At 46.6% G+C, this 16292-nt stretch overlaps 1 protein-coding gene across 9 annotated transcripts in view; it reads left to right on the top strand.

Annotated features, from left to right (window-relative positions):
* The window catches only part of TTC7B (tetratricopeptide repeat domain 7B), a 249895-nt gene that overhangs the window by 126494 nt on the left and 107109 nt on the right, over positions 1 to 16292 (top strand). The window lies entirely within an intron of this gene.

Below are 16292 nucleotides of genomic sequence, written 5' to 3' on the forward strand. Positions count from 1 at the left end.
TCTCGTCATGCCGTGAATGACTGTAGGGGGATGGCTGTCACCTCAGCAGCATTCCTCTGCAAGCCTGGCATGGGCCTCCTCCCTGCATGGAATCCTGGGGCCTTGTTTTCACTCTGGAGGCTTTCACCTTGGTATCGCATGTAGCTTCCATCTTGTGGGAATGACCTGATGCCCGAGTCACTAGGTTGTCCGGTTGGTTGCTGGAGCTTTCGCGATCCAGAATTGCACTGCACTGGTCACATTTAAAGCGCTGGGGACAGGGCCAGAGGTTGCCTCGTAGGGAAAGGAGTACAAGCGTGGGAGAAAGGGAAATTTCCCACGGTGCATTCCTTGGAGACTTAGGGATTTTATACCATATCTGTGTGGTATCTATTAAATATATAAATCAGTTGATAAGATAGATACAATGGAGGACATTGATTTCTGTAACACATGTATATGCGGTGCCCTGTTCTGAGCCAGGGGCTGTGATTAAGGCCAAGATACCGCCAAGTGCGAGGCATGGTCCCTGCCCACGAGTGGCCCCCGGTCCAGGGGGAGGCAGCCAAGCCACAGGCAGCTGCTGTCTGGTGTGGCTGGTGCTGGGGAGGGCAGGGTCTGCTCCCAGTAGTAAAACATTTGAATACATGGCTTCAACCTTTCTTGCTGTTTCTACTTAGTTTTGCAGTTTGAGCTTCCCCCAGCAAACATTTGATGGCCATGTCGTCTCAGATCTTGTAACTAAAACAGGCATTGTAGGAGAAAGCACCTGGCATCCGGGTGCTCAGTTTCAGGAGGTCCAACCTAGGCTGAGCACGGACCATCTCTCCCCTGGTCCCAGGCCGAGGGTCCTGCTTCTTTCATCTGCTGGGATTTTCTTCCTCCTCTTCTCCTTCTCCTTCTCCTTCTTCTCCTTCTTCTTCTCCTTCTTCTTCTTCTCCTTCTTCTTCTCCTTCTTCTTCTTTCTACCCTTCCATTTTCTCAGAGCTTTAGGTTAAAAGGCTAACTGTATTTTTTAACTGGGGTAAATTCCCTTAACATAAACATAACCATTTTAAAGTATATAATTCAGTGGCATTCAGTACATTCACTGCTGTGCAGACATCACCTCTATTAAATCCTAGAAGGAGACCCCATCCCCAGTAAACAATTGTCCCCTGCCCCCTCCCCAGTCCCTGTCCTCTACCAATCTGCTTTCTGACTGTGGATTTACCCATCTGGGGTACTTCCTGTAAATGGAACCATCCAGTAAATGACCTTTGGTGTCTGGCTGGTCTCAGCGTAATGTTTTCAAGGTCATCCGTTTTGTAGCCCATATCAGGATCTCATTCCTTCTTGTGGTTGGGTAACATTCCGTTGTGTAGATCCGGCACAATTTGTTCGTCCATTTTATGTGGTAGGGGCATTTGACTCTGGTGAGTAGAGCTGCTGTGGGGGCAGCTGGATTTAAACTTCCTGTACTACTTCTGGGGGCCCTGTGAGTGTTAGTGATTATCGTTGCCATCATTCATCACGGTAGTATGGTCCGTCTGTCTTCACCTCCTGCATTGTCGCCAAAGCGATCTTTCTAAGACACAAGAGTGGCATGCCACCCTTCTGTGCAGAAATACTCGATGGCTCTTCCCATCCCCCCCTTTTTATTTCTTTTTCTTTTGTTTTCCTTTTCCTCCCATAATGAAAGTGACTTCATCAGTTATCTTTTTTGCAATATGCAGCCCCTTGCAGACTCCTTGAAGAATCAAACAATCCAGACAAGTATGGAAAAGGAAATAAAAGTCACTTAGAGTCCCACCCTCCTGAGATAGACTGCCCGTTGACATTGTAGAGACCATCTTTTCATGTATCTCTTTATGAGTAAATGCACGTACATTTAGGTGCGTTTCAAGGAACGGGATAGTGTCACATGTGTGTTATTGTGGATACTCCCACTCGTTTTTCTCCCCTCCGTTGGCACTCTACCCTGTCTCTGTCCCCTCAGCCCGCAAACCCAGGTCATCAGCCTAGTGTGTCCTGGGCCCAGGCCCTTGTGTCCGGGAGCATGGGTTTGGGTCCTGGGTCTGCCACTCACAGATTACAGTTGTGTGATCCTGGCAAGTCATTAACCCCTTATGCCTTGCTTTTCCTTCTGTAAAATGGGGACAATAATCATACCTATCTCAGATCATTGTGGGGCTATTTGTTAAACCATGTAAGGTACTCAGAACAGAGCCCAGCACTTACTACATGATAGTAAGTGGAGCTCATTACACAGCAGCTGTGTGCTGCTGCGCTGTTCCCACCATATGTCCAGGAGTTGCTGGGCACAGGGGAAGCAGCAAAGTGTACAGAAAAAGGTCTTTTGGATTCCAGAAACTTCCAGTTTAGTTTGGGAGATCAAGCAGAAAGACACGGAAAGACAACCTATTAGAGAAGACTGGTTAGTGCGAGGCATGTTCCTTGCAGGTGAACAGACTAAGAGGGTTGCAGCCATGTTTGGAGGTTGGGGTGCCCTTGAGAGAGTAGGAATGGCTGGTACATGAATTGGCTCCTCAAGGGCTGATAGGACTCAAAAAATCTCAGAGCAGAGAGACACCTTCATCCTCAAGACCATGGGGGTACGAGGGCGTGAGGTCTAGGTTCCAGGAGCCAAGGGCTTGCTCTCACGGAGGAAAGGTAGGAGAGGACGCCAAACAGAGGACGCCAGGTTGTCAGCCCCATGATGTCTTGGGACAGACTTCTTTTGCCCCTCGCTGTTGGGCTCCTGCCACATCCCCCTTCGGCTGGTCCGTAAGCAGATCCTCCCTGCCTCAGCGACACTTCATAGATCTTCCTTTATACCAGCTGGAACTTTTTATAAACAGAAGTTAACAATGGCCAGGCTATTGGGAGAGAAGACGCCTTACCTCCTCCCCCTACCTCAGACTTTGCTGCCTTCTCTTGTCCCCAGCCAACATCAACATGCCACCTCAGACACATCTCCTTCTGCTGGGCTCGCCTCCCCAGCTAAGCTGGGCCCTGGGCACTCCTGCACCACCGGGGGAAAGGACGGAGTCCCTCTGCCACGGTGCCCAGCACGTCTTGTCATCTTCTCTCCCCCCTGTGGTTGACACCTCTGGTGTGTCCTGCAGCATGGTGCGGACCCAGCCTTTTAGGAACTGTGACTTCAAGGGGAGCAGGGCCACTCTCGTGAGAAAACTGTCCTCTCTGTCTCTTTCTTCAGGTGTGCGTATTCCTGTTGGACGACTCCTCTCCCATCCCAAGACTGGCTGCCTTTGTGTGTGCCCACAGAACGCCTTTCTTCTTTTTAGGGCACCGCACAGCCAGATACTGGGCGAGGAGCATGGTACAAAGGAAATACAAACCAGGGGTTTATCATATCCTCATTCTGACAGGTTTAAATATAAGCACAATGTTTACCATATCTCCAGTGCGATGAGTTTTCGTGTTTTTAAAAGACTAATTGTGAGCCCCGCTGAAAGGTTTGTGTAGGAAGGAACACTTCTTTCTTCCCCCTTCAATTTAAACAGCAGCACTAGTTGGCATGACAACCCGTGCTATTAAAAGTAAAGCAACAAGCACTCTGCTTCCTCTGTTTTTTAGAATGAACCCAAACTGCTAAGTAGGTTTGTTTCTTGAATTTGACTATTAATGGCTCCATTTTGACAGAATGTTATGGGGTCCCTCTAGAAGGGTGTATGTGTCCCCTCTACATAGCTATGGCAGCTTTAGAGACAGAAATGATATTTTTATCTTTCCTGTTGAACTCATATTCATTTGTTTATGGTAAATCTCAACAACATTATAGTTCTGTGGGTAGAGCTGTCTGGCTCGTGCTTGTACCAAAGGGACACTTACACATTCCTAACCCAAACACTTATTTAATCAGGGAGCATTGTGAAAAACACTTGAACGTCTAACTAAGTCTGCTTACCAGGCCTACCATTTGTCAGTTTCTATTAGCGTTTGGTGTTTCGTGCAGCCCCACTTGGACTGCAGAAGCCCAGCCTTGACCTGGGTGCCAGGCTCCCTAGGAGGCGTCGGTGCGACCTGACCAACAGAGCCGCAGACCTCTGAGAGATGAAGGCAGAATGTTTAGTTCATGGGAGGTGTTCAGTAAAAACCTGAATAAACCAATGCTTCAAAGCCAATGTACCTTCTCATCCCACTCCCTTTCCTTTGATTTTTGAGATAAACTTTCCCTGGATATGCAATGAGTAGATCTTCCCCAGGTGAGCCCAAAGGGTGAAGGTCATGTAGCTGGGGAACAGGTAACAGAGGAAGAGCTGGGCCCAGTGTGGGGCAGAGCACTGTACAGATCCCAACTCTGGTCCAGCTTTGGGGGTCACCCAGCAGGGACCAGGACCTGGCAGGCCTGCCCCAAAGAATCTCAGTTACTGACATGGCCACTGGCACCTAGGTTTCCACCATCATGGAAGCATTTCTTGAATTAAGTATCATTGCTCTCTTTTTATGGCCCTCAATGACTTTGATAGGCCATTTTAACCTTTTTAAAAGGTGTACAGTTCAGTGGCATTCATTACATTCACAGGATTGTGCAACCTTCATGACTATTTCCAAATTTTCCATCACCCGAAACAGAAACTCTTTACCCATCAAACAATAACTCCCTATTCCCTCCTCCCCCCACCCCGCAGCCTGGTCACCTCTCATCTACTTTCTGGCTCTGTGAGTTTGCATCATGTAAATGGAAGCATGCAATACTTGTGGCTTGTGTCTGGCTTATTTTACCTACCCTCATGTCTTTGAGGTTCCACTCTGTTGTGATAACACATCTGATAGCGTGTATCAGACTCTTTCCTGTTTTGGCTGAATAATATCCCTTGTATGTATAGGCCACATTTTGTTTATCCGTTCATCTACTGGTGGACATGTGTAGTGTTTCCAGCTTTTGACTCTCGTGAATAATGCTGCGACGAACATTGGCCTACACATATTGGAATTCCCGTTTTCAGTTCTTTTAAGTATATATGCACGAGTGGAATTGCTGGCTCATGTGGTAATTCTGTGTTTAACTTTCTAAAGAACTACCAAACTATTTTTCATAGCAGCTGCATCATTTTCCATTCCCAGCAGCAGAGCACAAGAGTTCCAAGTTCTCCACATCCTCGCCCATACTTGTTACTTCTGTTTTGTTTTGTTTTGTCATAGCCATCTTAGTAGGTGTGAAATGGTATTTCATTGTGGGTTTGATTTGTGTTTCCCTAAGGACTAATGATGTTGAATATCTCTTCATGTGCTTTTTGGCCATTTAATGTGTCTCGTTTGGAGAAATATGTATTCAAGACCATCGCCCATTTTTAATTTGGGTTGTTTGTCTTTCTGTTGTTGAGTTATGGGAGTTTTTCATTTATTGTAGATAATAAAACCTGAACAGATTTGATTTGTTAATATTTCTCCCATTTTGTTGGCTATCTTTCCATTCTCTTGATAATGTCCTTTGATCCACAAAAGCTTTTAGTTCTGAGGAAATCTGTTCTGTCCATTTTTTTTTCTTTTGTTGCTCATGCATTTGGTCTCATATCTAAGAATCCATTGCCAAATCCCAGGTCATGAAGATTTACTCCTATGTTTTCCTGTAAGAATTTTATGGTTTTTGCTTTTTTATTTAGTATGTTGATCCATTTTTAGTTAATTTCTGTATTTTAAGTAGGGATCCAACTTCATTCTTTGCACGTGGAAATCCAGTTGTCCTAACAACATTTGTTGAGAGACTGTTCTTTCTCCTTTGAATGGACTGGGCCCCCTGGCCAAAAATCATTTGACTGTAGATGGCGTGGGTTTGTTTCTGGGATCTCAGTTCTATTCCATTGGTCTATACGTTTATCCTTATGCCAGTACCATACAGTTTTGATTACTGTATCCTTGTTATAAGCTTTGAAATCAAGAAGTGTGACTCCTCCATTCTTGCTCTTTTTCAAGATTGTTTTGCCCTATTCCGGGCCCCTTGCAAGTCCACGTGAATTTGAAGATGGCTCTTCCATTTCTGCAAAGAAGGCTGTTAGAGTTTTCGTAGAGGTCGTGTTGACCTTGTGGATCGTTTGGATGGTGTTGTCCTCCTAACAATAGCTCATGTTTTGATATCAGATCATCTTCTGAATCTCAGTTCTGCTGTTTTCTATGCTGTGTGTGAACTTGGGCAGATTCCTTTACCTCTCTAAACCTGTCCCCTTATGGGGACAATACAGATAATGATAGACCCTCCCTCTGAGGGTTGTTGTAAGGATTGAAGAGAGAGTGTATGCCAAGTGCATGTTACTGTTCTTATCAGTGGTGTTGATAGTCTGCTTTCTCAAGTAAAAGTCCCTCTGTAGTTACCCTGGAAGATAATGCTTGACCCCTGGTAGGGTCTGTCATTGAATAGTGGAAAAAACCAGCCTTGGAGTCAAAGCGTATCTGAGTTCAAATCCTGGCACTACTCTTTGCTAGCTTGTGATTTTGGAAAGAGTTAGCCACCCCGGGCTTCTACCTCAGAAGTAGTTATGAAGCTTGGTGAGACAATAGGTATGAAATAGTACAGCAATGGATATATAATACTACCATTCCATTCCTCTCTGGTTAGTAGAAAGGATGGATCCGAAGTTTGTCCCCCATAAGTTCCACCTGTTCCGTCTCTTTGGAACAAGAGGGCAAATTGAGAGCAACTGTTACGTTGTCTTCTTCCCTTTAGCACAAAGTATCCCATGCCTTTAGTTTGGGGGTTGGCACACTTTTCTACAAAGAGAGCCAGACACTAAAGATTTGAGAACCAAGAGGCAAAATCAAGGATATTGTGTAGGTATGACAAGAGAGGAAACAAATTTCCACAGAATTTTTATTGATTAAATTCAAAATACAATAGTGAGTACAACTTTCTGTAATACGGGTCCACTAATAAGAAGAATGGGATGGTTTTGGAGGATAACATTTGGGCTCAGAGTTAGTGTTTACTCTCATCAGACTGCTGGCAAATGTTCGTCTATGCAATGACTCTTAGCTGTTGGACTCTAGGACAACAAGCCGCAGGTCAGATTTGGCGCTCAGGCCATCCATAGTACATAGACCTCAGATTCTCAGCATTTCTCATGTACTCTTCCCAAGTGCTCTCTTGTTCGGGTGGCCCCCTTAGAGGATATCCGGAAGAATGGATCCTCACTTGACCCAGGTTTATCCCATCATTCAACTGTGCACCTGTTTTATGTGTGACACACCCCTGGGCTGCCGTTAGCTTGACTCCTCCCTCCCCTCCCTCCATCCTTGCGAGGGCAAAGCAACAGCCCCCATTGAAGGGCAAACACCCAGTGCCCCCAGCCAGAGCAGGCAGACTGAAAACAGACAAAGACCCAAGGTGAGAGGCAGTGGTGGAGGAGGCGGTGGACAAACAGACACCCATTTCTTGAATTTAGTGATTGATTTTGCAGGACTAACAAGGAGCAGCCACATGAGCACAAGAACAGATGGAAGAGTATTTGAGTAGGACCCTGAAGACCCTTCACTCGCTAGGCAGACTTGATCGAGTTGCTTCATATAGTTGAGCAGACTGTGTGCCAGAGGATGGCAGCCAACGTTCAAATTGTATAATAAAGTCCGTGACCTTTGAAGAACAGCGCACACTCTACTCCTCCCACCATGGCCAGAAGCAGTGGTAGCCTTTCATTTCAGCATTTGCCAAAGCAATAAATCTTTGAGAAACCTCTGCTTGGAGCAGTATTGGTGTTTGAACGTGAAAAGAGAAATGGATGGAGGCACAGATCCATTGTGCCAAACCCCATGGTTTGCTCTATTTTATTTCTCTTTGCAGAGGAGAAAGCTTATTAAGCAAGACTTGATGGGCATCATCTATTTCCTCAAAACCTGGGGAAGGGGGAACGTTTCTTTGTAGTTGAGAGTCCCATAAGCATGACTGTTTGAAGCTTTTCCTGGACCCAGACTCTCGTAGAGTAGAGCTCTCAAGCTCCGCTGTCATGTGTACTTTTATTTGTGGTTAATTTAGAAACCAGGGCTCAGAACTGAGCACGAGAGCTCTGATTTCAGGTCTGCCACTGTGTGACCCTGGGCGGGTCCTGTCTTCTCTCTGGGTCTTAGTTTCCTCATCTGTAAAGAAGAATGGGGAATCTCTGAAAGATAGTGGTCCCAAATGTCCCAATTGCTTAGATCATTTTTCACTGCTAAAAGTAAAGACATGAACCACGTTAAAGTTAAAAAAAAAAAAAAAAAAAAACCAACCCCACAGTTTTACACAACTGCAAAAGATTGCATTTATCAACTAACTCATTAAGGGTATATGATGTAGAAAAGAAAATTCTCCTAACCAATTGAAGGATCTCTGTTACGAGAACTTTTAGGACATGGCCAACCTGCCCACAGAGGTGAATAATGAAGGCAGTTTGCTGTGTTATTTGTTCTATTTTAATGCTGATGGATTATTGACATAAGCTGCAGGCTAAATTTGAGGGGTATCTGATTATTTTATTCCTAACCCGTCCCCCCTGGGTGTTGGCTGCTGAATCTCACTCTTGAATTCCAAAAATAGGCTTTGGCTTTTCCTTGCTTGTGGTTATCGCCCAGCTGTCACTGCCACGCACCCGGTTCATGTAATTGGGATTTGGGTACTAGGAAGGTAATTGCAAAATCCCTTCCTTGTGCCAGAAGAGCTTCTCATTCCTGGACCCCCCTCAGAGGTGGCTGGTTTATGAAAAGACAAAATAAGGACCGGAAAGGAGGAGCTCTTGCTCCCAAAAGGAAACATTTTCACAGGTGGCATTTTTGACGACCTCACTCAAATGATTAGGGTGCCATTTAGAGTCTAATTATTGTTCTACCAAATATTTGTGGTATTACATGAATGTTATCTGGGATTTAGTGAGGTGGCAGAAGTGTGATGAAGGCGAATGGACCTGTCTTTCCTGGTAGAAATAACACCACTGCCACAGCCCCCTTCTTTTCTCACAAGGGAGGTGGCTAGGGGGTGTTGCCTGCTGGCTGGTGTGCATGACCCAGGCATCTGCCCCCTGTCCCTCTGCCCAGGCCACACTGCTGCCTCTACATTGGACACTACAAGTGTGTAAGGGCTGGAATCTCACTGTCATGTCTCCCTTTCTGTCCTTCCTTTGCCATCCACCAGCATCCCCATGCCATTCCCAGGGCCCCTCTCTCTCCCCTTCATTTCCCCTCAGGTCAAACTCCGAGCCCCTCAGCATCTGCCACTTCTTTGTTTCATAAAAGCACCATCAACAGTAACATGTTTATCGCATTGGCTCCATGGCAGACACTCTTCTAAGCATTTGACATGTGTTGCTTCACTCAACCCTGCAACAGGGTTGGTTGGTGAGTTGGAAGTTTGGATGAGGCCTGGGCAGTGGGCTCCAGGGCCAGAACCTTTACCATGTACTGCTCTCGCTTGGCCTCATGCCGCTGCTGTCCTCTTCCCAGCCACCAGCCACGCGGGGCCAGGGAACAGAAGCAGCCTCTTACCTGCCCACGGTGCACAGACACCCGTGGTTCTCGCAAGTCCACTTCATTGGTCCTTCTTTCAGACTGGAGCTGTTACAGAAATGCAAATGTTTTTATTTTATTTTATTTCAGTTCATTTTACAGCATATATTCTGATTGCAATCTCCCCCAGTCCATTAAAACTGGAAATTTTTCCTTTGTCATATACAGAGATGATTAGGGTGTTTCAAAGGGCTAGTCAGAACTGGGTGAACAAATCTGAGGAGCCAAAGCTCTGGATAGCAAATGCCTCCAGGGTCAGCCCAAGTGCCTTTTATTCTCAGATGCATTCACTGGGAGAGGGCTTCCTTTTGTTCCTGAGATATGTTGACCTGAGCTGCCAGGGGCTGTATACTCTTGATGTTTACAGGAACACAGGGGAGGACATGATACGTGGCCAAGCAGTATGCTTGGCATTGGGCTTTCAGAAGCACCTAGAGCTCTCTGGGCACTTTCTCAGAGCAAACGAGTCATCACTATATATAAAATGCCAAGAGCCCCAGGAGGACAGAGCCATTGGCTCAAACACCTCAGAACTGGGGGTGAAGGCTAATTTGTAGTCATTGGCTTGTATTTCCAGACTCTCTTTATGACACACCTGTGACTTAGTATGAGCTGTGGGTCGTTTTAGTTATGGGAAGGAGGTCCAAACTGGGAGGTCCAAACTGTGAAAGACGTGGCAGCGAGGAGAAATGCCTGAGTAACACAACCTTGGTGCCTTTGACATGGGCTGTGGTGCCGGTGAGTTTCATGGGGTCTGTGAGGTTTCTCGAAAATTCTGCAAGCTGGAAAGGCCTCAGTGCTTTGTGCCTCGGGGAGCCCAAAGAGGCCTTGGGAGCAAGGGCCCCATTAGCAGTAAAAAATATTGCTGAATCTCCAAAATAGTTCAGGGAACATGTGGCGTTTTTAGGGGCCTTTTATTTAGCTATACTTTGCTTTATGCAGCATGAGTGGGCCTGATAAGTTAAGCGTGAGTGGCATGTCTGTAATTAAAGTCGCAGAGGCAGCAGAGTGTTGTGGTTCAGAGCTCCGACTCTGGAACCAGACTGCCTGGATTCAGGTCCTGCCTCTTCCACCAACACTCTGAGGCCCCACATAGTCACGCGGGGGACCCCATACTGGAGTCTGTGCTCCAGTTTCCTCATCTGTAAATGGGGGACCATAACGGTGCCTGCTTGTCCTTGTAGGGTTTTTAGGACGAGCACTGGGGCAATTCTTGTAAGGCAATTAGAATGGCTCCTGGGAGGGGGGGCGCCTGGGTGGCTCAGTCGGTTGAGCATCTGCCTTCAGCTCAGGTCATGATCTCAGGGTCCTGGGATCAAGCCCTGCCTCGGGCTCCCTGGTCAGCAGGGAGTCTGCTTCTCTCTCTCCCTCTGACCCTTCCCTCTGCTCATGCTCTCTTACTCTCTCTCAAACGAATAAGTAAGAAATCTAGAAAGAAATCTAGAAAAGGAAGGAAGGGAGGGAGGGAGGAAGGGAGGGAGGAAGGGAGGGAGGAAGGAAGGAATGCTCCTGGCTACATCGTCAGTGTTATCCAAAGGCTGGTTGTCTTAGTCTATTCAGACTGTTTTAACAAAATACCACAGACTGGGGGGCTTATAAACAATAAGCATTTATTTCTCACATTTCTGGAGGCCAGACGTCCAAGATCATGGCTCCAACAGATTGGATATCTGGTGAGGGCCCACTTCTGGGCTGCAGACTGCAGCTTCTTCCTGTGTCCTCCTGTGGTGGAGGGGGCAAGGGATCTCCCCTCTCTTATGAGGGTGTTAATCCCATTCCTGAGGGCACCACCTTCATGACCTCATCACCACCCAGAGGCCTCACCTCTTAACACCATTGTATTGGGGATTAGGTTTCAACTTGAATGTGGGACACAGACATTCAGTCCATACCACTTGTTAAGGAAATAGATAATAAACATATATTCCAGTCTGGTTCTGTAAAGTTGTGTATTATTTTCAAGGATCTCATATAGAATCCTTGGCTAAGATGAGGAAGCATTTTGTAAAGTAAGTAATGATTTCTGATATATTATAAATTTGAACTTTCATATTCCAATTTTTATTAAATTTAGATAAAGTGATAGGTATTATACAGTTTCTTAATATAAAAACATTAAAGTTTAAAAAACAGCTAATAGCTAACCTTTATCTAGCACTTAGTAGCCCATATCTGAGGTACTGTTCTTATTGCTTATCTGTATTAACTAATTTAATCTTCCTGATAACTCTCTCTGTTAATTACTATTGCATTTCCCACTTTACGGTGAGGAATCTGGGTATAGAGAGGTTCATCGGCTTGTCTGAATCCACACACTCAGTCTGTGGTGGTGCCTGACTTGACTTCTAGCTACTGTTCCAAATTCCCTATTCCGGAAGCTTCTCAGGCAGAAGTAGTACAACTGCTTGGGGGCCAGGAGACAGGGGTTGTTTGTAAGAGCCGGAAGCATATGACTGGGTGTACGTTCAGGGCCTTGGTTGTAGGTAGCGGAACCCGACTAGTTCACTCAGGCAGAAGAGGCATTCATCCGTGTGCAGTGCTCACAGGATCCACAGAAGGCGTTTGCAGAAATTAAGAAGGCAAGGTCCGTGCCCGGTTCGGGAGGACACCACTGGCTCCAGGGCCTCCACCGACCCTGCTGGTCCTGTGGCCCCAAGCCCAGCCACTGGGAATAACATCCCAGCCCCTCTCCTCCCCACTCCAGAGGCAGAGCTCTGGCAGAAGCATCTGATTGGCTCACGTGCTTGGGTCACGTGACACGCTTCTGCTTCCGTCATTCAAGGCTTTCTTGCAGGCAGAGAGGCTGCTTTCCTCATATCTAGGGTGCACCCCCCAAATCCCCAAACAAAAAAATCAGAAGAGTTTTGAGGTGAGAGGAAGCCAAAATGACAAATGTCCTCTTCTTTGGGGACTTCAACTGGATGGCTCTCAAGTTCCCTCGGAGCCCCAGGATTCTCTGGCTCTGCTCCTTACGAGAGCTGGTATTTTCCTGGTACCATGGCTGATAGAACATGGATTGGAGCTCTGTACCAATTAGACTTCCAGTAAGTGTTCTCCAGTGAGTATAATGAGTATGTTAGCCTTTGGCACAAAAGAAAATAAGGATGCCACTTATTTATAGCATCTAGCTTTCTGATTCAGAGCAGGCTGTTGGAGCGGCTGAGCTCCTTTTGTTTATCGGGAAAACAGTTGATATTTATCATTCCTCTTAGCAATCGGGGGAAGAAAAGCGCTTAAACATTTAAATGTTTCTGTGTATATATTTAAGTACTTAGTGGTTATATCGCAATGAGCTGGTTGCGTAGAGCTGTTAGGACAAACCTCATTTTTGATCGTCATCTAGGGCCTTCTCCACCCACTGGCTCCTTTGCCTAATTCCTGCGATGTGATCCTGATTCCTGGTTCCTCCTCCCCCACCATCCCTCATCCCCTGACTCAGTTTCTAAGTATTGTTGGCTTTTCATCACTTGGTGCTCTCTCCGGAGCACCTGTCCTCCCCCACTTCTTGCCAGCCCATTCCACCCCACACCTGGATAAGGTCCCCCTCTGTGCTTCTTGCCTACTTGATCTTTTCATCAAAAGGCTTTAGTTTTCGTTCCCAAGGTGCTTCTTAAGGGCACAGTGAGGGCTTCTTAAGGACTTCCTGTTCTTACCAGTATAGCAGAGCTGTTAAGAGGGCTCTGGGGTCACGTTCAGATCCCAGCTCCGCTGTTGAGTATCTGTGTTAGTGATAGGTGTAGCCAGAAGTAATTAGCAAAACCAACTCACAGTGACTTAACCAAATCAGAGTAAATTTCTTCCCCCATGACAAGAAGTCTGGTGAGAGGCTGCAGTCACAGCCGCAGCACATCATGGCCTCAGGGACCCAGTGCTTTCTCTCTTTCTGCTCAGCCCTTCTAGAGAGTGGGTCTCCTCCTCATGCTCCCACCATTCCTGGTGGCCCAGGTGAGAAGGCCAGGGCTGAGGACAGAGTGTGTGCCAGCTGGGACAGCCCTCCTCTTAGACACCCCTGCTGGAGGCCTCCCCCAGCGGCTTCTGCTGACATCATAGCGTCCAGAAGGAAGTCCCATGTCCACAGATTTTGGCTAAGCACGTTGCCAATGTGATCAAGATGAGGGACCAAGTGTTCATCTTGCTTGGGATCGGCAGATGCCCTTCCCATCCCATCACTAGGCATATAGGTGGTGCTTATTAAATGCTAACTACTTCGCTTTTTAGTATATTTCTGTTAGGGCAGGTTTTCACAATAAACCAGCTACCATACTGTTTGCTGGGACCTTCTCTGTAAATACCACCCAAAATTCTCTCCCACCTCCTCACTCTGCCCTTATCATTTCCTACAGTCTCTCAGCCTCTCCGAGGCTCCTGTGGCCACCTGCCCCTCCCTGTGAGACCATCCATTAGTCCTGAAACTTCCATTGTCGCTCCTCCTGCCCCAGGCTGGCCACAGAGCATCACTAGATAGAACTGGCAGCCCGGTGCTGGGGACCCCAGTGCCTGATAGCCCAGTCCCCAAGGTGACCCCGATGTCAGCGTTCTGTCCCCTCAGGGTGGAATTGTTGTTTAAAGCCTTTTTATCCTTTTTAAAAGCTCCCAGCCCTATTCCATTTCTCTGCTCCCACGCCCACTTCATCCCATCTTTGCCAAGAAGACAGTGGCTGGGTCGGACAGCTAGGAAGGGGCCCTCCTCTTCATCTTCTAGAGCCTGCCTTTTGAAGAGAAGGCCTTACACCAGGGGCCTTGTCTGCTTGTTCGTCTCAGGTTGCCTCCATGGAAAGACAGAGTATAGATAAGTCTCCATTCTTCCTCCTGCAGGCATGTGCTTCACACATCCTGTCCTTACTTCTCACCTTCTTTTCTCTGTTCCTCGGGTGGTGCCCTCCAGTGCCCCCCAGAATTGTGCTCCCAGAGCTCAGCCGCCCACTGCCTGATCCGGGGCCTCCAGGCCTCCAGCGCTCTGACCCTCTCATTGTCTCCACCCTGAGACCCCCGTCTGCGTCTCCTTTCCTGGCCTTGAAGTTGAGATGCTTCCCGAGGTCCTGCCCCAGCTGCCCTCCCTGCTAGCACTCCTCTCATGTTCTCCAACCTCTTCCGATGGTGTCCCTGTTTTCTCAAATGTACTTTTCCCCCAGTTATTTTACTCTGGTAAAATACGTATGTTACCGCCTTAACCATTTTAAAGTGTGCAGTTCGGTGGTGTTAAATACAACCACAGTGTCATGCAGTCATCAGCACTGCCCATCTCCAGAATGCTTTTCATCTTATAAAACTAGAACTCTGTCCCCATGAAATGCTCACTCCCCCGCCCCTGGCACCCCCCCCCCACCCTACTCCCTGTCTCTATGATTTTTACTGCTCTAAGTACGTCATACAAGTGGAATCATATGATATTTACCTTCTTTGTGACTTATTTCACTGAGCGTCACGTACTCAAGGTCCATCCATGTGGTAGCATCTGTCTCCTTTTTAGAATTTCCCTCGTTTTTAATTTAAGGCTAGATGGGGGTGCCTAGGTGGCCCAGCCAGTCAAAGATCCGACTCTTGATTTCGGCTCAGGTCATGATCTTAGGGTCCTGGAGCCCTGTGTCATGCTCGGCACTCAGCAGGGAGTCTGCTTCTCTCCCCCACCCCCGCTTGCGTGTGCTCTCTTTCGCTTTCTAAAATGAATGAGTAAATCTTTAAAAAAATAAATAAATAAATTTAGGGCTAGATAATATTCCATTGTATGCTTACATCACATTTTGTTTTATCTGTTCATCCGTTGATGGACATTAGGTCCCTTCCATGTTTCAGCTATTGTGAATAATGCAGCTGTGAACATCGATGTATGAATACCTGTTTGGGTCCCTGCTTTGGATTCTTTGGGGTCTGTCTTCATGCCAGTACCATGCTGTTTTGATTGCTGTAGCTTTGCAGTAAGCTCTGGAATGAGGAAGTATGAGTCCTCCAACTCTGTTCTTTTTGGAGATTGTTTTGGCCATTTGGAGTTCTTTGAGGTTTCATGAATTTTAGGATGGGTTTTTCTATTTTTGTAAAAAAAAAAAAATGCCATTGGGATTTTGATAGGGATTGATTGTATTGAATACATAGATCGCTTTGAGTAGTATTGACATTTTAAAAATACCAAGTTTTCCAATCCATGAACATGGGATGTGTTTCCGTTTATTTATGCCTTTAATTTCTTTCAGCTCAAATGTATGTCTTTTGTTAGATCTTCTCCTGAGGCCCCAGATTGTCTCTAATTATCTCCAGTAAGTTACCACATGACACTTCAAGCTCACCATGTTCCTTACCAAGCTGATTAATAAAAAACCTTTCTCCTGCTTTCTCCTTTTATTCTAAAATTTTTCTCTTTCTCTCTCATAAACACACACGTGTGCACACATGTGCATACACAAGGGTCTTCTCTGCCATGGGTCTGCTCCCAGAGACTTTGGAGGCCTCCTTCAGTCCCTACACCTCACCAGCCATCCTGCCCCCTTCCTAGGGTGGCCTGTCTTACCGCTTCTAACTCAGACACATTTCTTCGTTCTTAAGTCCCTGAACCATTCTATCCACCTTATTCCTGGTCTGTCTCCATTCTGATCGCACAACCTGCCCCCCAAATGACCTTACTAAGCTCCGATGTGATCCTTACCACTCTGTGCAGAAACCAGAGGCTCCTCACTGATGGAGAGTAAAGTATGTTTGTAGACTGCCCACCCAGGCAGGTACATAGGTGACATAGAAGTCAGAATTTTTGCCCTTGATCGTTTCTCATAGTGGGATATGGCTGGGCTGGGGCAGGAAGAGTGAAGACAGTAACGTTAATGTACAGTTATGAATTTGAGGAACACAGAGAG

Source organism: Ursus arctos, unplaced genomic scaffold (genome assembly GCF_023065955.2).
Source record: "Ursus arctos isolate Adak ecotype North America unplaced genomic scaffold, UrsArc2.0 scaffold_25, whole genome shotgun sequence".
NCBI classification, from domain to species: Eukaryota; Metazoa; Chordata; class Mammalia; order Carnivora; family Ursidae; genus Ursus; species Ursus arctos.